Genomic DNA, 19,978 nt, shown 5'->3' on the forward strand with positions numbered 1-19,978 from the left:
CACGCACCCTCAGTACAAACACGCACCCGTGGGGCAAACACGCACCCTCGCTACAAACACGCACCCATGGGGCAAACACGCACCCTCGCTACAAACACACACCCATGGGGCAAACACGCACTCTCGCTACAAACACGCACCCGTGGGACAAACACGCACCCTCACTACAAACATGCACCCTCACTACAAACACGCATCCTCGCTACAAACACGCACCCATGGGGCAAACACGCACCCATGGGGCAAACACGCACCCTCACTACAAACACGCATCCTCGCTACAAACACGCACCCGTGGGGCCCTCAACCAGACCCTCCTCTACCTTCTGCCATCCCCACAGAGCACATCCAAGCGTGAACCTTTTCCTTGTCACACTGAGGTCCCTGCACAGCCTGGCCACTCCTCCACTGTGCTGTCCTCGGGAACCGGGGGTTGGTCCACTCCCAACGGCTCCAGGCCGGAGAGCTGAAGAAGGTGCTCTCTCCGTCCTGCTCTGGTCCAGGCTGGGAACCCGGAAAAGCTGCTTCTCCCAGGCTGTGATCCAGAACAAAACGCACGGCCACGGCCGGCACTCACAGCCTCGGCTTGCAGTTTCATAACCAACCTCAGCCACGCCTTGTTAAGGTCATCTCCTAACTACCTGAAACACTGCCCAGCACAGCCCCCAGCCCCAACTGGCAGGGGAGTCTCTGAACAAGAGGGGAAACCGAGGCACAGTCCCTGCACAGTAACTGCTGTCAGAGAGCAAGCTGGTTCGTGATGGGGTTCTGATGAGATGTCGCCATCCAATCAGAAGACAGGCAGGCGCCAAGCAGCCGGCCATACACGTGACCCACGTTCAAGAGGAAAACACACCCAAGCCACACCCCTCCCCAGGGCATCCGAGGCCTCCCAGGCTGGGCGCTGGCTCCATGATTCTCACCAGAGCCAGCCGGAGCAAAGTCACATCCTAGGGTCCCTCCAACACAAGGCTCCAGGAAATAAACACCCATGCTGTAAAAAACAGAACAGAACAAAACAAAACAAAACAAAACCCCTGCCTGCTGTGGCCTCTGCCAGGAGCTGCAGGGCACGGATGGGGCGAGGGCCACCGGGCGCCAGCCCCGCTGCTCTCTGCACACGAACGTGGCGTCTTCTCCACACTGTTACCTGCCTGGTGACACAGTCTGCTCACCAGACAGCCACGGGTGCAGCGACCTGGGCACACACAAGACAGAGCAGCCCCGCAGCGGGGAAGCCCGGCACTGCTCCCCAGCCCAGCTCCGCTCCTCACCGGCTCTCATCCTGACCGTGGGAATCTTCCCGGCTTGGATTCCGAGCGGCTTGCGCGTGTCCGCTCCCGGCTCTATGACTCAGCACACAGCGGCTGCTCTCTTCAGAGGGAGTTTACCAGGCTACGGCTGCACGCTGCACTGGGGGAGGAACCATCTCCCGAGCTGGGCGCTCCTTGGCAGGGCCTTCCTTCCGCCAGGATGGCCGTGTGCTCGGCCCAGCGCCTCTCCTGGGCTCGGACGCCCGTCACCACTGCTGCTGCTGGATTCCGACAGCTAATCCCGCCTCTGCCTGGGTCACCACGTCCACAGCAGGACGCAGCTCCTGGGGCTGCCTCCAGTCAGAGAAATGCACTCAGGGGTTCACAGGGCACTTCCAAAGCAGGCACCAGGCCCGCACCAGAGCAAACGCGTCTTCTGGCTCCACTCCCCGTGAGCTCTGCGTGCACGCGAGACGCAGCTGAGGCCAGGGACAGGCGCCCTTCCCCTCTCAGAGGCAGTTTTCACTCTAAGTGGTGTGGAGTTTCTACCCTTTAAATGCTGGGATGTGGCCGTGGAGATGACGGGGGAGGGGGGGTGTGCGGCCCACAGACTAGCACCCTTCTGCACAGGTGCTGAGAGCGGCTCATCTCCCCCCCACTGCCCCACCCCCGCAGGAAGCCCCCGCTGAGCTCGCTTAGCTGCCCAGTAGGACATGCAGGCCTTGAAGCTTCCAAGCAGGGCACTCAGAGTCCATCTCTGAGGCTGTTAAAGGACAACACCTGTGAGGCTGCATCTGCGCCCGGAGCCCAGGGTGGCTGTGGGTAGGTGGCCAGCAAGGATCCGACGACCCCACCCCACCCGGCCAGCTCTGCCCCTTCCAGTGGGATCCAAATGCCCTTTCACCCCAAATCTGAGACCCATGAAACCAAGAGGAGCCCACAGAGGAAACACCAATGACAGGATGTGAAATGACCACAGTGACGCAGGGAAATCAGCCGTCACTCACGTTACTGCTTCTTCAACAAACCAGAACAAATCACCAGGTCGTTCGCCCTTGCTGCACCTCTGACAAGATATCCTGGTGACAGTGACAACACTGGAATGACAAACACTGCTCTATCGTCCAAGCTCTACACCAACCTGTGTGACAGCCACTGGGCAGCCGCTGTCACTGCTGACCTGAGTTACGGCCACTGGACACCTGCTGTCACTGCTGACCTGTGTGGTGGCCACTGGGCAGCTGCTATCACTGCTGCCTCTGTTTCACAGGGGAGAAAACCCACTGTGCTATAATCGGGGCCACCCGCCCAGGGTCACACAACTGATAGGTGCCGGGGCCAAATTCAAATCCAGGGCCAGGTCTCCAGCCCCCTCTGAGACGCACCAGACAAGTTCCTGAAGCCTGGATGTCCACTGGGGTCAGCTGGGGCCCCCAGGCTCCACCTCGAGAGTGGGGGCTCTGTCAGTGGAAGCACCCACAGCCCCTGCTTCCAGAGCCCAAGAAATGACTCAGTAACAGCACGGGCGCCGATCCTCCTTCTGTGCCGAGTGCTGGAACCTACCCTGTGCCGGGTACGGATCTAAGAGCTTCAAACACAACTCATTTAAGGGTGGCACGGTAATGCTGAGAGCGAGAAGCATCTTAAACGCCCAGCAACAGAGCAGGGCTCCCACACGAGGACGTGGGCGGCTCACCGTCAGGTTCTGACGAGGTGGCTAAGACAGGTCCGTGGGGCGTGAGCACACAACACCTTGAAAACAAGCGTCTGTGTCGTGGTCACTGAAAAGCACAAAGTCTGCACGTGCAAACCCCAAACCCAAAGCAGCCACAGGGGCTCTGCGCACTACATGAGCACACACGCACGGCTCTGCACACTACACGAGCACACACACACGGCTCTGCACACTACACGGGCACACACGCACGGCCTCTGCACACTACACGGGCACACACGCACGGCTCTGCACACTACACGAGCACACACGGCCTCTGCACGCTACACGGGCACACACGCACGGCTCTGCACACTACACGGGCACACACGCACGGCTCTGCACACTACACGGGCACACACGCATGGCCTCTGCACACTACACGGGCACACACGCACGGCCTCTGCACGCTACACGGGCACACATGCATGGCTCTGCACCACACAGGCACGTGTGCACAGCTCTGTCTGCACGGCACGGGCACAGATGCACAGCTCTGTGTCTGCACCACACGGGCACGGATGCATGATCAAGCTGGTGCTCCCTGATTTTGAAAAGTAACAACCGGAGCCCTACTTCAGCATCCTTTTACAACTGTCACTCCACACGCACCCTGGTGGCTGCCCTGTTTCTGCATCGTGAACCTCCGGCCCCTCACTGCCCCTCACTGCCCCTCACTGCTCTGCATCCTGGCGCCAAGCCTCTGGCTGGTCCCGCTCAGCACTCACCTTGACCCTGGCCCTCAGGAGCTTTAGGGTCACTCACTACCCCACCTCTCCCCCGCGTCTGTCTCTTGTCCAGAACTCAGGTGTGCACAGACACTGATGGAGATTCTTCCTCAAGGCTTCACGGCTCTGCTCCCCCTCCTGGGTTCTTCTCATTGGAAAACCAAGCGTGCATTCTGCTCACAGGCCTGGGCCAGCCCTCTCCTGCATGGGGGACCCTGCAGTCCATCCCACCGTCTGCATCAGTCACAGTCCCCTCCTGCAACTGTGGAGCAGACCCCAGGGTCCAAGGCCACTGCCACCTCCTGCTCTTCCGACCTGGCTGCTCACCGTCAGCCGTCGAGTTCAGAGGCAGTGGAACCAAGCTGAGGTTCTCCTAACCGGAAGAGGAAGCCATCTGACACGGGGTCTCCCGCTCGGTTCTCCACTCACACAGGGCTCTGCTGTGCCTCCCAATGGAAAAGCCAGGCTTTCGTCTGTGAGGGTACAGCCCCCGGAGGGGCCGAGGTGGCCAAGTTTGAGTTCCCTGCAGCCAAGTTTCATTGCCTCTTCCAGGCCCGCAGTGGGCATGAAAACTCAGGCCTCTGAGGGGGGCCAGCACATAGCCCCGCCCACAGCAGCCGAGGCTGCGGCTCCTGGGTTCAGAGCCCCCTCCCTCGTTCCGCTGAGCTGCAGAAAACCACAGTCACGCTCCCGCCCACATCATGGGGAGCTGGTGCAGGACGGCGCTCAACTGGCCGCCTCCCCAGCAAACCAGCAGCTCCACCTGGACACACAAACACTTCAAGTCACCCCCCGACACCCCAGCGCTGCTCCATGGTGACATCAGCTCTGTTCCTGGAAATGTGAACCTGTGAACCCCCGGCCGTGGCTCCACGTCCTCCAAGCAGCAGCTCTGATACCACACCTGCCTGTCCTGCAGGTGGGAGGTGCCCGCGCCACAGCGGCCCCCAAGCCCTGCGGCTGCCATGTTCCTCCCAAGCAGCTCTGACACCTCTCTGGAGACCACATGGCCCCTGCGCAGCCTCGAGGCTGGGCTTGCAGGGGACTTGTCCCCAGCACCATCTGACACCGTGGAGGCGGAGGCCGGAGGGCCGGTGGCAGGGACAGGGCAGCAGGGCCCAGTCGGCTTTTCCTCCCACACAGGGCAAGCGGGCATCCCTGCTGTGGCCCTGGTTACCGTGTGAAATGCCGGTTACTTAGAACTAGATGAACACTGGCATTTCTGATCCCAACTCAGGCAAGCCCATCTCTTGCACCTTTGTCCTCCATTCACAGCAAACACCAATCACGTCAGAGAGGAGCACGCACACATGGCCAGGGCACAGGTGTATCCTGGTGGGCACAGAGTTGATGTCGCTAAGACATGTCACCATGATGCGCAGTGCCGGCCGTTCCTCCAAAAGCTGACCCTGCCTGGTGGGTGCCGACAGCCAACGGGAGCCCCCAAAGGAAGCTCCCCTGGGGAGACTAACTCCCCTTGCAGCCCACAGGCAAGATCATCTTACGCCAACAAAATCTCTGCAGCCCAAGGCCCTCGAGGGGGACCCTGCGTCCCCAGGCAGAGGCGAGGTGCTCCTGAGGAGCCTGGGCGGAGAGCAAGCACAGTGCCCAGGGACGCCTGCCCTAAGGGGTCCTCAGTGCTGGGAGTACATGACGCCCAGGCCCCTCACCCCACACCTGCAGCAGGCCTGCTCACCCGAGCTCCACGCCAAAGGCCACGAAGTGGCAGCATACGAGGCCATCTGCCCCATTTGCTTAAGAGTGCTGTCCATCAAGGGGACACTAGTGTGTCCATGAACCCAGCTGCCCCACTGCTCCATGTAAGCAACCCCACATGCGTGTGCACATGCACACCTGCACAAAGCCAGGGTCACTGCCAGACCCACCTGCTGTTTACCTGACCTCGCTGGGAGCCACCCCCACCCCGAGGGAGCCTGGGACCAGAAGCAGGCAGGCTGGCTCCACCCTGTAGTTCCCTGCCAGCCCCAGCGCACACACACCAAGCAAATCACAACGAATCTCATTAGAGCAAACATTTGCCCACGGACAGCAAGGGTTAGGTTTCGACAGAAACAAACTGAAAAAGGCTCCAGAAAGATTGGCCCTGCCTTCACAGATGTGTGACCACTGCACTTGCTCTGTGTTACGAAGACGTACAAACGCCCCAGACTGCGAGACCTCAGCGGCTTGGTCTCTCTACTGGCCCCTCCACTAGTCCGGAGTTTCTCTTTTTCTTACTTAAATAAAACTTTGCTGCTTCTCTCACTCTGGTGTCTGGGCTCGCCAGAACACGAGCCCGGACTCATCTCACCACTTTCCTGCAACTTCTCCTCCACTCCCTCCTGATGCTGCTCCCCTGCACACCTGTGCCTGACGCACCTGTGCCTGACGCACCTGTGCCTGATGCACCTGCAGCCTGGACGCACCTGTGCCTGACGCACCTGTGCCTGACGCACCTGCAGCCTGGACGCACCTGTGCCTGACGCACCTGTGCCTGACGCACCTGCAGCCTGGACGCACCTGTGCCTGACGCACCTGTGCCTGACGCACCTGTGCCTGACACACCTGTGCCTGACACACCTGCAGCCTGGATGCACCTGCAGCCTGACGCACCTGTGCCTGACGCACCTGTGCCTGACGCACCTGCAGCCTGGACGCACCTGTGCCTGACGCACCTGCAGCCTGGACGCACCTGTGCCTGACGCACCTGTGCCTGACGCACCTGTGCCTGACGCACCTGTGCCTGACACACCTGCAGCCTGGACGCACCTGTGCCTGACACACCTGTGCCTGCACTCTGGGGTTGGCACGGCCAGCAGCAGCTGCTGCTTCTAGGATCCCTGTTAACCACAGCTTCAGAAATCAACGGCTTCACCTGTTTTGTATTTCCATACACGGATGCTAAAAAAGCACTTTGCCAGGTGAAGGCCACCTTGTGCCAAAGGCATTGCCAACTCTGTGACAATAAACTAAGCCCCACGACCCTAATCTCTGACCCACACCACTGGCCTGGCTCCCACAGGGCCTAAGGGACACAGCCACCCATGCACGGAGGTTGCTGACCACCACTGCTGGGCAGCCCCAAGACAACTCTGGCTGGCCCTGCGTCAGCCAACAGAAGGACACGGGCCCTGGACAGGGCCCCAGCTGTGGGCACTCTTGTCTGACTCCCCCTCCACCCTCTCCCTGGCCTGTAGGCACCAGGCTGTGCTGGGCACGCAGCTCCATTATGTGCCTTGCTAATGAGCAAGCTGAATCCAAAGCCACGGCAAAGAATACACTGCATTCACGCCAGGCGGCGAGGGAGGCAGCCGCCCCGGTCTCAGCCCCTTTCATGGGCGGCACAGGCACAGCTGCCTTCTTGCCAGCCCACAAGTGCCCAGCCTTCCTGCCACACTCAGGGAAAAGTGGAGGACTGCACCTGAGAGGACACAAAGCCCAGGGTGAGGACAGTTACAGTGGCACCTGCCAGGTGACTGAAGAGTCCCTGCCCGGGCTCACTGCTCTGTCCCACCAGACCCAAAACAGCCCACAGGGCAGGCATGTCCTGCCAGGCGTCCCTGTGTCCCACATGTCCCTGTCTTGTCACACGTCCCCCTGTCCTGTCACAAGTCCCTCTGTTCTGCTGCATATCCCCATGTCCCGCCACGTGTCTGTCGGCCCAGTGCAGCCACAGCCAGCTCTCGAGGGGCCTGGCCTAGGCACCTGGCTGCACCTCCCACCTGCTCAGCACTCTCTCACTCACAGCCTGGACCTGCACAGGAGCCAATGCCCCGGGGATGCCTGGCAAGCAGGGAATGGGCCAGGACATACTGTCCCCTCCTCCCTTCTGAGGCCACCACCCAGTGACCCAAGACACACAGCCTCCTCCCCTCACTCCGCACTCAGCCTTCCAGTCCTCATTCCTGCTCCCTGGAGTCCCTTCCTGAAACATGCTCCCTGCACACAAGGCCTCATCTCGGTTTGCTGGGGGCAGGGTGAGCTCTGCTGGGACCTGGGCTGAGAGCAGCCCCCAGGTGGGATCCCAGAACCCCGGATGCTGTCGTGGATCAGCTGCCCTTGACAGGGCTGCTTGTGTGCGGCAGCGATGCCCTGGCCTTCCTGGCATCCCGGCAGTGGGTGGGGATGTGGAGCAGGCAGAGCTGGGAGCCGGGAGATCCACCTGACGCCCAGGGCCCATGTGGTTGTGGGGTCCACTTCAGTGGCTTGGCATAAAGAGAATGACAGGTTAGTTTGCCCAGCATCCAGCTCGGGCCACACTTCTAGAGTTCACAGCAGCAGATTAACACCCCGTGTCCCTCAGCCACTAGCCCCAGGTCCCAGAACCAACTGTGAAGGCAGAAGAGCCACAGGGGGGACACAGTTGATCTCTGGGGACAAAACACATAAACTGGAGACTCGGGTGGGGGCAGCCAGGTGGACGTCCTGGGCCAGGGGAGCATCTCCTGTTGCATGCCAGGGGCAGGCAGCCCTCATCTGAGATGCTGAACACAACGTGGTAGAGGCCATCCTGAGACATCAGCCCGCCCTTCTCAAAACTCACCCCTCATCCCCACCCCAGGCTGGGGACCACCGTGATCGCGGCAAACACGGGGACCACGGCAAGCACGGGGACCACGGCAAACACGGGGACCACGGCAAACATGGGGACCACGGCAAATACGGGGACCATGGCAAACACGGGGACCACGGCAATTACGGGGACCATGGCAAACACGGGGACCACGGCAAACATGGGGACCACGGCAAACACGGGACCACAGCAAACACGGGGACCACACAGCAAGCACGGGGACCACAGCAAACACGGGGACCACGGCAAACACGGGACCACGGCAAACACGGGGACCATAGCAAGCACGGGGACCACGGCAAACATGGGGACCATGGCAAACACAGGGACCACAGCAACAAAGTCCCTGCTATGGGAGGAGCCCACAGAGGCCAGGGGGCCCCACGATGAGGCAGGGGGGAGGAAAATGCAGGGGATACCTCAGGTTTCGACTGAGAGCAGAGAACTGGGCTACAGAGTAGACGCTTTACTGATGTGAAAGTGCCCCCCCCACCGGATATGAGGCTTAATTAAGGCCCTGGCAAGAAAGACCAGCTGGGGTCGCACCCACCCTGCCGCAGGGACAGCCTTGGGGAGCCCAGGTGTGCAGTGCAGAGCATGGGCCTGGAACAGCCCTGCTGCTGCTGCAGACCAGGTCCCGGGACGGGCACCCAGCACCTCCACATGACCACGCTCCCTGCAGGCCCTGGAGGACAGCCCCCCTGCAGGGAACCAGCTCCCAGCACCCAGGACAATGACAAGACTCCAGGGTGGCAGGGCTGGGCGCCCAGACTACAACTGACAACAGCCAACGACAAGAGTGGGGCCTGATGAGTGTGACCTGAGGACAGTGGATCAGATGCCTGGGGCCACCATGGGAGCCTCAGCGCCCCCACCCCATGACCACACCAAAGCCAAATCTCAGACCAGAGCCCTCAGGACAGGGGTGGTTGACCCCCTGAGGACCTACAGAACCACAGTACTGGTCACAAATGTTCCCCCAGTTCCTCCCAGGGCTACAGCCACATAGGTACCTCAGGAAGGAGATAAGCCCAGGTTTTTTGAGGTGGCGGGTCGTAGGGCCTGTGGCAGCCCCGACACCAAGGGGCCCAGTGAGCATGGAGGCAGAGGCAGCCCTGGCTCCCACTGGCAGAGCTGTGACCCTCTTAGCCGGCAGCACCCCTGCTCCCAGTCACAACAAGGAGCATTCAAACGGAGCCCCAGAAGCCACACCCGACACCCCACAGCCCAGCCAAGCTAGCAAATTAGAGGAAACACTTTCTACGCCCAGAAGAATCAGAAATCAGCACTCAACTGGGTTCACCTGAGTGGCCCCAGGAACGAACCAACCAATGAGAGCCGTGGATCAGGAGCGCCACACACAGCCGAGCACTGCCCCCACTGGCAGGTGCAGCGCTGAGTGCAGTGTCTCCACCGCCAACTTGCAAAGCTGGGTGCTCGGCCATGCCCTAGCAGCCTGGCCACTTCACGCAGACCCCATCACAAGGACGGCCATGCAGTCCACTCCATGTGGGAGCACAGCCATCACCCCACCTGGCCCTATGGCTCAGCACAGCGTGGACCACAGGGACCCCGGCCACCCTGGCAACCTGCAGACCAACTCGCTGGCCCAGCACTGGGAGGAGGACTCCAGTGGCGCTGTGGCTCTGTGAGCACACAGTGGGGCAGAAGGCTAGGTTCTCAGGCACCAGCACACAGCGCCTGAGGCCTGTTGGCAGCAATGGCTGCAGCTTCTCGCAATGACACACACCAGGCAGACCACAAACACAACAGAAGCCACAGCAGAAGAGGGGCACCCACATTTGTTACCTGACATCAAGACGCCCAGGAGACAGAAGGAGAACCCATGAAGAGCCCTCCGCGGGCAGCTGAGGGACGGCAGAGAAAACAGCCAGCACCCAGCAAGCCAACCCAGCTCCGCGCTCTGACCAATGACCCCATCACACGGCCTCAGGGCAGGGCTGCGGCTGTTGGACACAGGAGCTCATCGTGCAGAGGAACACGGTGCCGCCGAGCAGTCACTGCAACCCGGACACTGTGGAACCTGCATCCCCACTGGAGGGCTGCTCCAATTCCAGCTCCGGTTCTGATTCCAGCTTCCTGGAAGCATTTGGTTCCCTGACACCCACGTGGGAGAGCCAGATTGAGTTCCTGGCTCCTGGCTTCGACCTAGCCCAGCTCTGAACATTGCCGGCATGAGGACGTCAATCAGAAGAAAGCTCCCTGTTGGTCTCTCCCTGTGTCTGCCTTTTAAGCAAAGAAAGAAAAACAAAAACCTCATCTGTTGCCAAGCCTCCTATCGGAGAAAATCTCTGCCTCAGACTGCACTGAGGACACTGGATCGCCTTCACGCAAGGCTGGGGGGAAAGCGGGAGGTGGGGTGGGACAGACGGCTTTGCCCTGACCTGTCTGTGGACATCCCCGCCGCCACCCCCAGCGCTGTCCTTCTCGCTTGAGCCCTTGAGGGTCTCAAGCCCTCATCCACTTGCGTGCCCCTGGACTTCCTGAGGATGAAGCTTGGGTCGGACCCGCTTCTCAAACCGCCACCGGCCCGGCTAAGCACCAGATATGCTGCACAGCGTGGGCACCAGAGACCTGCAAACCCAGGACCTGCCAGGCCACCATGAAGTCCAGGGACTTGGTGGCTCCAGGGCAGCAGGCACCAGTGTCCACTCCAAGTTGCCTCCTAAAGCCCCCAACGTGCGGCCTCCGACAGTCCCTCACTGCCAGCAGGAAGCACACGAGCCCAGACACCACTCGCAGCCAAGAGCCGGCACCCTGCGGTGCTTTCCAGGCTTTCTGGAGGCTCACTCCACGGCCACACGGCGGCTTCCATGCAGCAACAGACAATGGAGGACAGGACAAGGGGGTGCTGGGAACAATGGCCCCAGGCCAGCGGCAGCCACGCTGGGAAGCCTCTCCTGAGAACAGAGTCCCAGTCAGACGGCGAGGCCTCCACTTTGGGTTCCAAAGGGTTTTCCTGGGAAAACAGAAGAGGAAGCATCGCAGCTATGGCTGGACGATGGCAATGGCAGGTGGGAGAGGAGAGAGGAGTGAGGAGTGAGGAGTGAGGAGTGAGGAGTGAGGAGTGAGGAGTGAGGAGTGAGCTGCTCGGCCCCGCATGCGCCAGCTGCTCCCTGACAGCCTCCCAGCTGCCCCGGCAGAAGTGGGGCCTCAGGGGTGAAAGGGGGTGCCCACAGCCTGTGCACTCAGCGGGAGCAAAGCCAGGCTGCACCAACAGCCTCTTCTAAGACCAGCTGGTGAGAACAGGCAGTGAGGGCGGAGCCTGGCCAGGAGAGCGGGAGTTGGCTGCACTTAGGAGAAAACTTCCAGGGGTGACACGTGTGCAGAGGTCAGGACACAGGTGGACATTCCTCCCCAGAACACTGGGACAAGATGTGAGCGGAGACGGGGACAGAGGCCCAGGGCCCCCACAGGGAGAAGGCTGCAGATGGATCCCCAGGCATCTGACAGCACAGGGACACAGGTCCTGCTGGGGAAGAGGAAGGAGGGTGTGGCCGAAACCAGGCACCCTAGGGCAGCTCATCAGGGTCCTGCTGACCAAGTTCCCAGGTTCAGGTAGAAAAATAGAGAAGAGATAGTGAGGCAAGAGCAGGCGTGGATGAAAGCCGAGGTGCTGGCTCAGCTCACCCCCAGGAGTGGCCGTGAGCTTGCAGAGGCCCCCTGCTGCCGGCTTCCCATCCACTCCCTTCCCCAGTGTGACCGCATCATGGGCTCCAGGCCTGCCCTGTGTCCATTTCCTTCCAAACATTCATGGAAAAGACCTGTGTCCTAATTCACGCATACCACTTGCTCTCGCCTGCTGTCCTCAGCACAGCTGCCCCTGTGTGCACCACAGGCCACCGTGCAACGTCTGTGTACCCTGCAGGCACTGTAGGGGACGCCTTCGTCACTGACACCCAGACCATCCATGGGACACCTGCCTCAGCTTTCCGGAAGAAAAGGGTCCGGGGTGCCTGAGGCCAGGATTTCCATCCCTGCCTGCCAGGGATGAGCCACACCCACTGAAAACAAGAATTCACTGTCGACCTTCTGCGAAGAGTCCAACCTTTGGAATTCCTGCTTTGGCTCCTGGAAAAACAACAGATCCCAGAAATCTGCCTACCCTGAGCCCAAGAAGCAGCGAACGCCTTCCTTATGCCAGAGGTTCCTCCAGCACACGTGGGCACACAGGACCCCCTTCTTCCCAAGCTCCCCGAGGCTGGGAGAGAGGAACTAGGACCAGGACTGGCCCAGGAGGGCTGCAGCTGCCCTGTCCCAGTCTCTGGGTGCTGTCCACGGTGCTGCCACTCGCAACTCCCCCCCCCCCCCCCCCCGCCCTAGCACTGGCTTTCTCACTCTCATCTCCTCAGTCTCATGCGTCACCTGGCCTGTGGTGACCCCATCCTAATCAATGCCACCAGCTAATCCTGCTCTAGCCTTTGGCATCGCCCTTGCAGGGACTGAGCCACTGGTGGGCTGCCCATGGAGGCATTGGTCTGGGCTTGTACATGTGCTACAACTCCCCTGCCTGTCTCTGCCAGCCTAGCCCTGGCCTTGTCCAGGGTCTCCCAGTGCCCCTGCAGGTGGGAGGAGCAGAGGCATCAACCAGAAGCCAGTCCCTGAGCTTGTCCACACAGGGAGCTACTTGGCGGTTTTCACCCACATGCTTGCAACCATGCACCCACACAGGTGCACACACGTGCACATACACTTTCAATTCCTGGTAAACAGGAGTAACCAGGGGAGAAAAGGAAGCTCAGACCCTTCCAGTCTTGTCCCTCCCATCATTGGACACTTCCCCTAGATATAGTCCACGCAGGCCCTGGGACCCGAGGTCTCCCCACAGTCCACGCGGGCCTTGGGACCCAAGGTCTCCCCACACTCCACGTGGGCCCTGGGATCTGAAATCTCCCCACAGTTCATGTGGGCCCTGGGGTCTCTCCCCACAGTCCACGTGGGCCCTGGGATCCGAGGTCTCCCCATAGTTCACGTGGGCCCTGGGATCTGGGGTCTCCCCACAGTCCATGTGGGCCCTGGGATCTGGGGTCTCTCTCCACAGTTCACGTGGGTCCTGGGATCCAAGGTCTCCCCACAGTCCACGTGAGCCCTGGGTTCCAAGGTCTCCCCATAGTCCACATAGGCCCTGGGATCTGGGGTCTCCCCCCACAGTTCACGTGGGCCCTGGGATCTGAGGTCTCCCCATAGTTCATATGAGCCCTGGGATCTGGGGTCTCCCCCCACAGTTCACATGGGCCCTGGGATCTGAGGTCTCCCCATAGTTCATATGGGCACTGGGATCTGGGGTCTCTCCCCAGAGTTCACATGGACCCTGGGATCCGAGGTCTCCCCACAGTCCATGCAGGCCCTGGGATTCACGGTGATTGTGCCATGGACCTCATACTCCACCCTTGTCCAAGTCACAGAGGAAAGCTCCCCGGTCCACCTTGGGTCATTGCAGAAATGAATCTGAAATCGCGTGGCCTCCACCTTGAAGGCCTACATAAGTGTCTTTTTGCTCCCACCACTCCACCCTGGACAGAAACAAACATTTCTGAGTCCTCTTCTGTGGTGGAATGAGGTGAAAAGGTCATATCAAGATGGCCACTGAGGTGAAAAGGTCATGCCAAGATGGCCGTTGAGGTGAAAAGGTCATGCCAACATGGCCACTGACAACAGAAACTGCCTGGCAACAGGTCATGATTGGATGGCTTCGGAAACCACATGACAACAGAGGAAACTACATGACAACAGAGGAAATCACATGACAACAGAGCCTGACTGACGGCAGGCAGTGATTGGATGGTTTCAGAAACTGCCTGGCAACAAGAGCCTGACTGGCAACAGGCTGTGATTGGATGGCTTTGGAAACTGCCTAGCAACAGGCTGTGATTGGTTGGGGCATAGATCTCCCCTTGACCGGATTGGCTGGTCTTGGCTATATAAGCTGCTGTACCAACTGAAAAAAAAACGAGTCTGCGGGCTGCTCGCCTCAAGCTCGTTCTCACCCGACTCCCGGGGTCTGTGTGGTGACTCCGCACTCCTTGCCCCCACCACGCTCCTCCTCTCAGAAACGATTCCACTGCAACACTGTTGAGAAATCAACTGCAACACTCTTCATGACTCCATAGAAACAACAAGCAATGAAGAGCTGTCAGGTTCCGGTGAGCCCCAAGCTAAGCCACCTTCCATCCACGGCGCCGATGATGCCAGCACAGCCACGAGCACCACTGGAGAACCTAAGCGGCGTCTGCCTGAGAAGGCCGGGCGGTGCCCTGTGTGTGCTGGCTCAGGCAGGGGCCCACGTGATACCTGGCGCCCTGTGTGTGCTGGCTCAGGCAGGGTCCCACGTGATACCTGGCACCCTGTGTGTGCTGGCTCAGGCAGGGGCCCACGTGATACCTGGCACCCTGTGTGTGCTGGCTCAGGCAGGGGCCCACGTGATACCTGGTGCCCTGTGTGTGCTGCCTCAGGGGCCCACGTGATACCTGGTGCCCTGTGTGTGCTGGCTCAGGCAGGGGCCCACGTGATACCTGGTGCCCTGTGTGTGCTGGCTCAGGGGCCCACGTGATACCTGGCGCCCTGTGTGTGCTGCCTCAGGGTCCCACGTGATACCTGGCGCCCTGTGTGTGCTGCCTCAGGGGCCCACGTGATACCTGGTGCCCTGTGTGTGCTGGCTCAGGGGCCCACGTGATACCTGGCGCCCTGTGTGTGCTGGCTCAGGGGCCCACGTGATACCTGGCGCCCTGTGTGTGCTGCCTCAGGGTCCCACGTGATACCTGGCGCCCTGTGTGTGCTGCCTCAGGGGCCCACGTGATACCTGGCGCCCTGTGTGTGCTGCCTCAGGGGCCCACGTGATACCTGGTGCCCTGTGTGTGCTGGCTCAGGGGCCCACGTGATACCTGGCGCCCTGTGTGTGCTGGCTCAGGGTCCCACGTGATACCTGGCGCCCTGTGTGTGCTGGCTCAGGGTCCCACGTGATACCTGGCGCCCTGTGTGTGCTGGCTCAGGGTCCCACGTGATACCTGGCGCCCTCCATGTGGATCAGCGCCCCCTGTGTGTGGGGCTGGTGTCCCACACATGCTGGGTCAGCACTCCGTGCACGCACAGGCCTTTGCTCCACGGCCTCCTGAGGTGCAGGAGGCAGCAGCCCATGCTTGCAGTCGCTCCCACGTGGAGCTCCACAGGGTGCTCTCCCGGGGACCCAGAGCTACGTCACTCACACTAGGGCCCCCAGATCCTCAATGGGCAGCAGAACAAAGAGGAAAGAGAGGCAGGGAGCCCCCAGCTCCGAGGCACGGGCAGAACAGCCCGGCTTGCGGGTGACCTGAGCACACCCGGGACTCAGAGGGACAGCTGGGCTGGAAGTGGTTCCCAACTGAGTGCCTCCAGCTGCCCGCTGGGGGCAGACGTGACTCCCCATGGAGAAGGACACATTCGTCCTTGGTCTGAGAAAGCCCCAAGCAACGTTCAAGGGCAATGACTGCATGCAGCTGTGGCATCCTGGGAACCAGGCCAGACGGGCAGAGAAAGACCCACATGGGGCCAGCGCTGTGGCATAGCAGGTGAGACCATCACCTACTGTGCTAGCATCCCATATGGGTGCCAGTTCAAGTCCTGGCTGCTCCACTTCCAATCTACCTCTCTGCCGTGGCCTGCGAAAGCAGCAGAGGATGGCCCAAGTCCTTGAGCCTCTGCACCCACTGGGAGACCTGGAAGAAGCTCCTGGCTCCTGGCTTTGAATCTGCACAGCTCCGGCCATTGCAGCCATCTGGGGAGTGAAGCAGAGGATGGAAGACCTCTCTCTCTCTCTGCGTCTGCCTCTCTGTAGCTCTGCCTTTCAAATAAATAAACAAATCTTACAAAAAGAAAGAAAAAGGACCCACAGAAGTTTCTGACATTAGTCTCAACAAAGCTCAGTCACAAAACAACAATCTCTCCACTTGGAAATCCAGGTTTGTTTTTACAGCAGTTTTAGGTTCACAGCACAGCACAGCATGACCCAGAATTCCCATGTGCCTCCTGCCCCACAACCTCCACTAAAAAGAATTTTTTTTCCAAGTACAAGCATGAAAACATCCTCACAGAGCAGAAGCACAGGAAGCGACACAGAAAACTTGGATAAAAAGACAGCAAGACTGGAATTAAAAGCACAGTGGACACTTTTGCAGCAGATGGACAAGGAAAGAGAGAAGTGGTGTGGAGCAGAAGAGAATTCAGAAGAGAATTCAGAAGAACCACTCACAAAGAGACAAAGCAGTGGCCGACCACGCCTAAGGGAGTGACCCACAGGGAGGACAGCACGAGAAGAGGGAGGGGAGGGGACACTGGCAGAAGCAAAATCTGAAGCTCTAGTAACTGAAAATTCCTTAGAACTGATTTGGAGGCTGCAAACCTGAGACCCAACGTATATCAAATCCAGGCCTGCCGTAACGAGGCTTGGGGAGGTGGGGCAGGCAGGGGAAACCACGGAGACTAAACCAAACTACAAAGCCTGCCAGAGGGATCAGTGCTGTGGTGTAGCAGGTAAGGCCACCATCTGCGGTGCCGGCATCCCATATGGGCGCTGGTTCGAGTCCCAGCTGCTTCACTTCCAATCCAGCTCTCTGCTGTGGCCTGGGAAAGCAGCAGAAGATGGCTCAAGTCCTTGGGCCCCTGCACTCACATGGGAGACCCGGAAGAAGCTCCTGGCTTCGGATCAGCCCGGCTTTGGCCACTGCAGCCATTTGGGAAGTGAACCAGTGGTTGGAGGACCCATCTCTCTCTCTCTCTCTCTCTGCCTCGGCCTCTCTGTAACCCTGCCTTTCAAATAAATAAATCTGCCAGAGGAAAGCAGCCACGTTCAGAGGACAGTGAGGCCAACATCTGACTGCTGACAGGTGCCGGGAGGTCCGGAACACACATAATCACTGACAAGCAAGAATTCAATCCCCAGTAAGCCCGCATTCCACCTTCATTCTGGAAGGCACAATACACAAAACGAAAGAAAGCTGGCGGACTGTGACGCTGGTGCTTATTCAAGTTCCGTCCTGGGCAGGAGGCAGGCGACTCCCATGGAACATCTGACAGGCAGCAGGGAATCAGAGCGGCTGCGCTGCTGGACATCCGTGCAGCCTCTCAAGACCGGTGCCTGTGGAAGTGCCCAGAACCTGGAGCGGTTTATAGAAAACAAGACAGCAATGAAACGCCAAGTCAGCAGGCAGGTGAACTGCGGTGAGTGCTCCAGGCTTCCTGGATTATCTGGGAGAAGGATTCTGGTTAACTTTAGCCGGTCACAAGTGATTCTGCCTGCTGTTTTATGACACATGATAGAGAGGAATGTACAATGCTCAAGTAGGAAAGGGGGGGAGGCTCAGTTAATGCAAGAGAAAGCAGAAAAGGGGGAAAGCAGGTGCAACCAACAGAAAGCACAAAATAAAGGAGACTTAAAGCCAAACACATCAGTTGCACCATTAGACGGAAGTTACGAAACAGAGTTGCGCGTGCGGCAAAACAGCAATGGTTTCTAGTTTTTCTCTTCCCAAGTTTCCTCGACACACAGAACCACCCGCAGAGCCAAACAAGCAGACAGAACCTCCCCAGGCCCGCATGCCAGGGCACGGCCGCCGGCTGCCCCTCCACTCTCGTGCTGACCACCACCCTGACAGCAGCCGCTTCGTCCCACACCGGCCGGGCTGGCCAGGAGCTGGGGGCAGCTGGCGGGGGTGGGGGCGGGGAGCCCCGCTCTCAGTGCAGGCGCAGCAGAGGGAGCCGCCCTCTCGCATCCACACAGGGCCGGTCCCGCCACCATCGCCCTGTGGTGTAGGGAACAGCCAGAGGCGCCAGCCAGGGGAAAGGTGCGCCTCCGTGAGGGCTGCGGTGCAGAAGGCACCAGGCCCCGCGTCCAAGGGGCGAGGCGGGGGCGGGATGCGGGGACGCCGGCTCGGCCGGGAGCACAGCGCCCACTCCCGGTGGCCAGCGCGCGCGGGGTGCGGGCAGGGCCGGCGTCCCACACCGGGGACGAGACAGCACAGCCACAGGACAGGACCGCTGGGGCGAGAGGCCAAGCCCCTGGAGAGAAGCCCGCTACACCTGCCCGGATGCCCCAGCCCGGCACTCGTCCCAAAGCTTGACCGCGCCGTGGGGACCACGCCCCCGTCCACTGACAGGACACTGACAGGCGCACCGGCTGTGGGGGTGGACTCCGGCCACACGCGGCTCGGCCCTGCGGGGCCGCGGGCAGACCCCAGAGCGAGGCCCCGTGCTGACCGACTCGGGACTGAAATGTCCGCTCGCCGGAAGTGAGGCCGCGAGAGGGCTGACCGCTCAGAACTAAGATGGCCACTCACCGGAAGTGAGGCTGCGAGGAAGCTGACCGACTCGGGACTAAAATGTCCGCTCGCCGGAATTGAGGCCGTGAGGGGGCTGGCCGCTCAGAACCGCAGATGTCCACTCACCGGAAGTGAGGCTGCGAGGGGGCTGACCGACTCGGGACTAAAATGTCTGCTCGCCGGAAGTGAGGCCGCGAGGGGGCTGGCCGCTCAGAACCACGGATGTCCACTCACCGGAAGCGAGGCCGCCGGAAGCGAGGCCGCGAGGCCACACCCGGAACCCACCACAGACGGCGCCCCGCGCGAGGTGAGGGCCGCGGAGGAGCGGACTGAGGGCCGGCGAGCAGGGGCGCCGGAGCTTTCCTGGCGCGGCCATTGTAGGCGACCGCCGCGCTTTCGGATAAAACGCGCCTGCCTGAGGCCCCGCCGCCTCCGCCGGAACCACGGAAACGACCACCGGTCCCCTCGGGCCTCGGAGCTGCCCAGATGTCCCCTGGCGTCGCAGGGCCGCGAGGCCACAGCTGCAGTGGCCGGGGTAAAAAGGGCGGAGCAGAGGCCGGCCGGGAGCCGGGAGCCGGGGCGCCCTGGGCAGCGCGCAGGCCCGGCCGGCCCTGGCCGCATTGGAGCTGCGGGGCCTGGGGTCAGCCGCAGCGGGCAAGGGGCCGGGGGCCACCTGCATTCTGGTTTTTGTGGTTTGTTTTGTTTTTAAAAAAGATTTAAGCCGGCGCCGCGGCTCACTAGGCTAATCCTCCGCCTTGCGGCGCCGGCACCCCGGGTTCTAGTCCCGGTCGGGGCGCCGGATTCTGTCCCGGTTGCCCCTCTTCCAGGCCAGCTCTCTGCTGTGGCCAGGGAGTGCAGTGGAGGATGGCCCAAGTGCTTGGGCCCTGCACCCCATGGGAGACCAGGAAAAGCACCTGGCTCCTGGCTCCTGCCATCGGATCAGCGCGGTGCGCCGGCCGCGGCGGCCATTGGAGGGTGAACCAACGGCAAAGGAAGACCTTTCTCTCTGTCTCTCTCTCTCTCACTGTCCACTCTGCCTGTCAAAAAAAAAAAAAAAAAAAGATTTATTTATCTGAAAGGCAGTTACAGGGGGGTGGTCTTCTTCCACTGGTTCACTCCCCAAATGGCCGCAACGGCCGGAACTGGGCCGATCCGAAGCCAGGGGCCAGCTGCTTCCTCCGAGTCTCCCACGTGGGTGCAGGGGTCCGGGCACTGGGCCATCTCCTGCTGCCTTCCCAGGCCTCAGCACAGAGCTGGATCGCAAGTGGAGCCGCCGGGATTCAACCCGGCTCCGATACGGGATGCCGGCACTGCAGACTGGGGCGTTAACCCGGTGCACCACAGCACTGGCCCCTTGTTTGTTTGTTTGTTTGTTTAAAATTTTATTTATTTATTTATTT

At 60.6% G+C, this 19,978-nt stretch overlaps 1 protein-coding gene across 20 annotated transcripts in view; it reads right to left on the reverse strand.

Annotated features, from left to right (window-relative positions):
- The window catches only part of JAKMIP3 (Janus kinase and microtubule interacting protein 3), a 92,023-nt gene that overhangs the window by 63,334 nt on the left and 8,711 nt on the right, over positions 1-19,978 (reverse strand). The window contains exon 1 of one of the 20 annotated variants that reach the window (XM_089313790.1): positions 1,275-1,568. The exons of the other annotated variants lie outside the window; for them this stretch is intronic. The gene's annotated coding sequence lies outside the window, so the exon portion shown is untranslated. Of the gene's footprint in view, positions 1-1,274; positions 1,569-19,978 lie in introns of those variants that run through there. 20 annotated transcript variants of the gene reach the window in all.

This window comes from Oryctolagus cuniculus, chromosome 15, assembly GCF_051225735.1.
Source record: "Oryctolagus cuniculus isolate XC-2025 breed Fujian yellow rabbit chromosome 15, ASM5122573v1, whole genome shotgun sequence".
Classification (NCBI taxonomy): Eukaryota; Metazoa; Chordata; class Mammalia; order Lagomorpha; family Leporidae; genus Oryctolagus; species Oryctolagus cuniculus.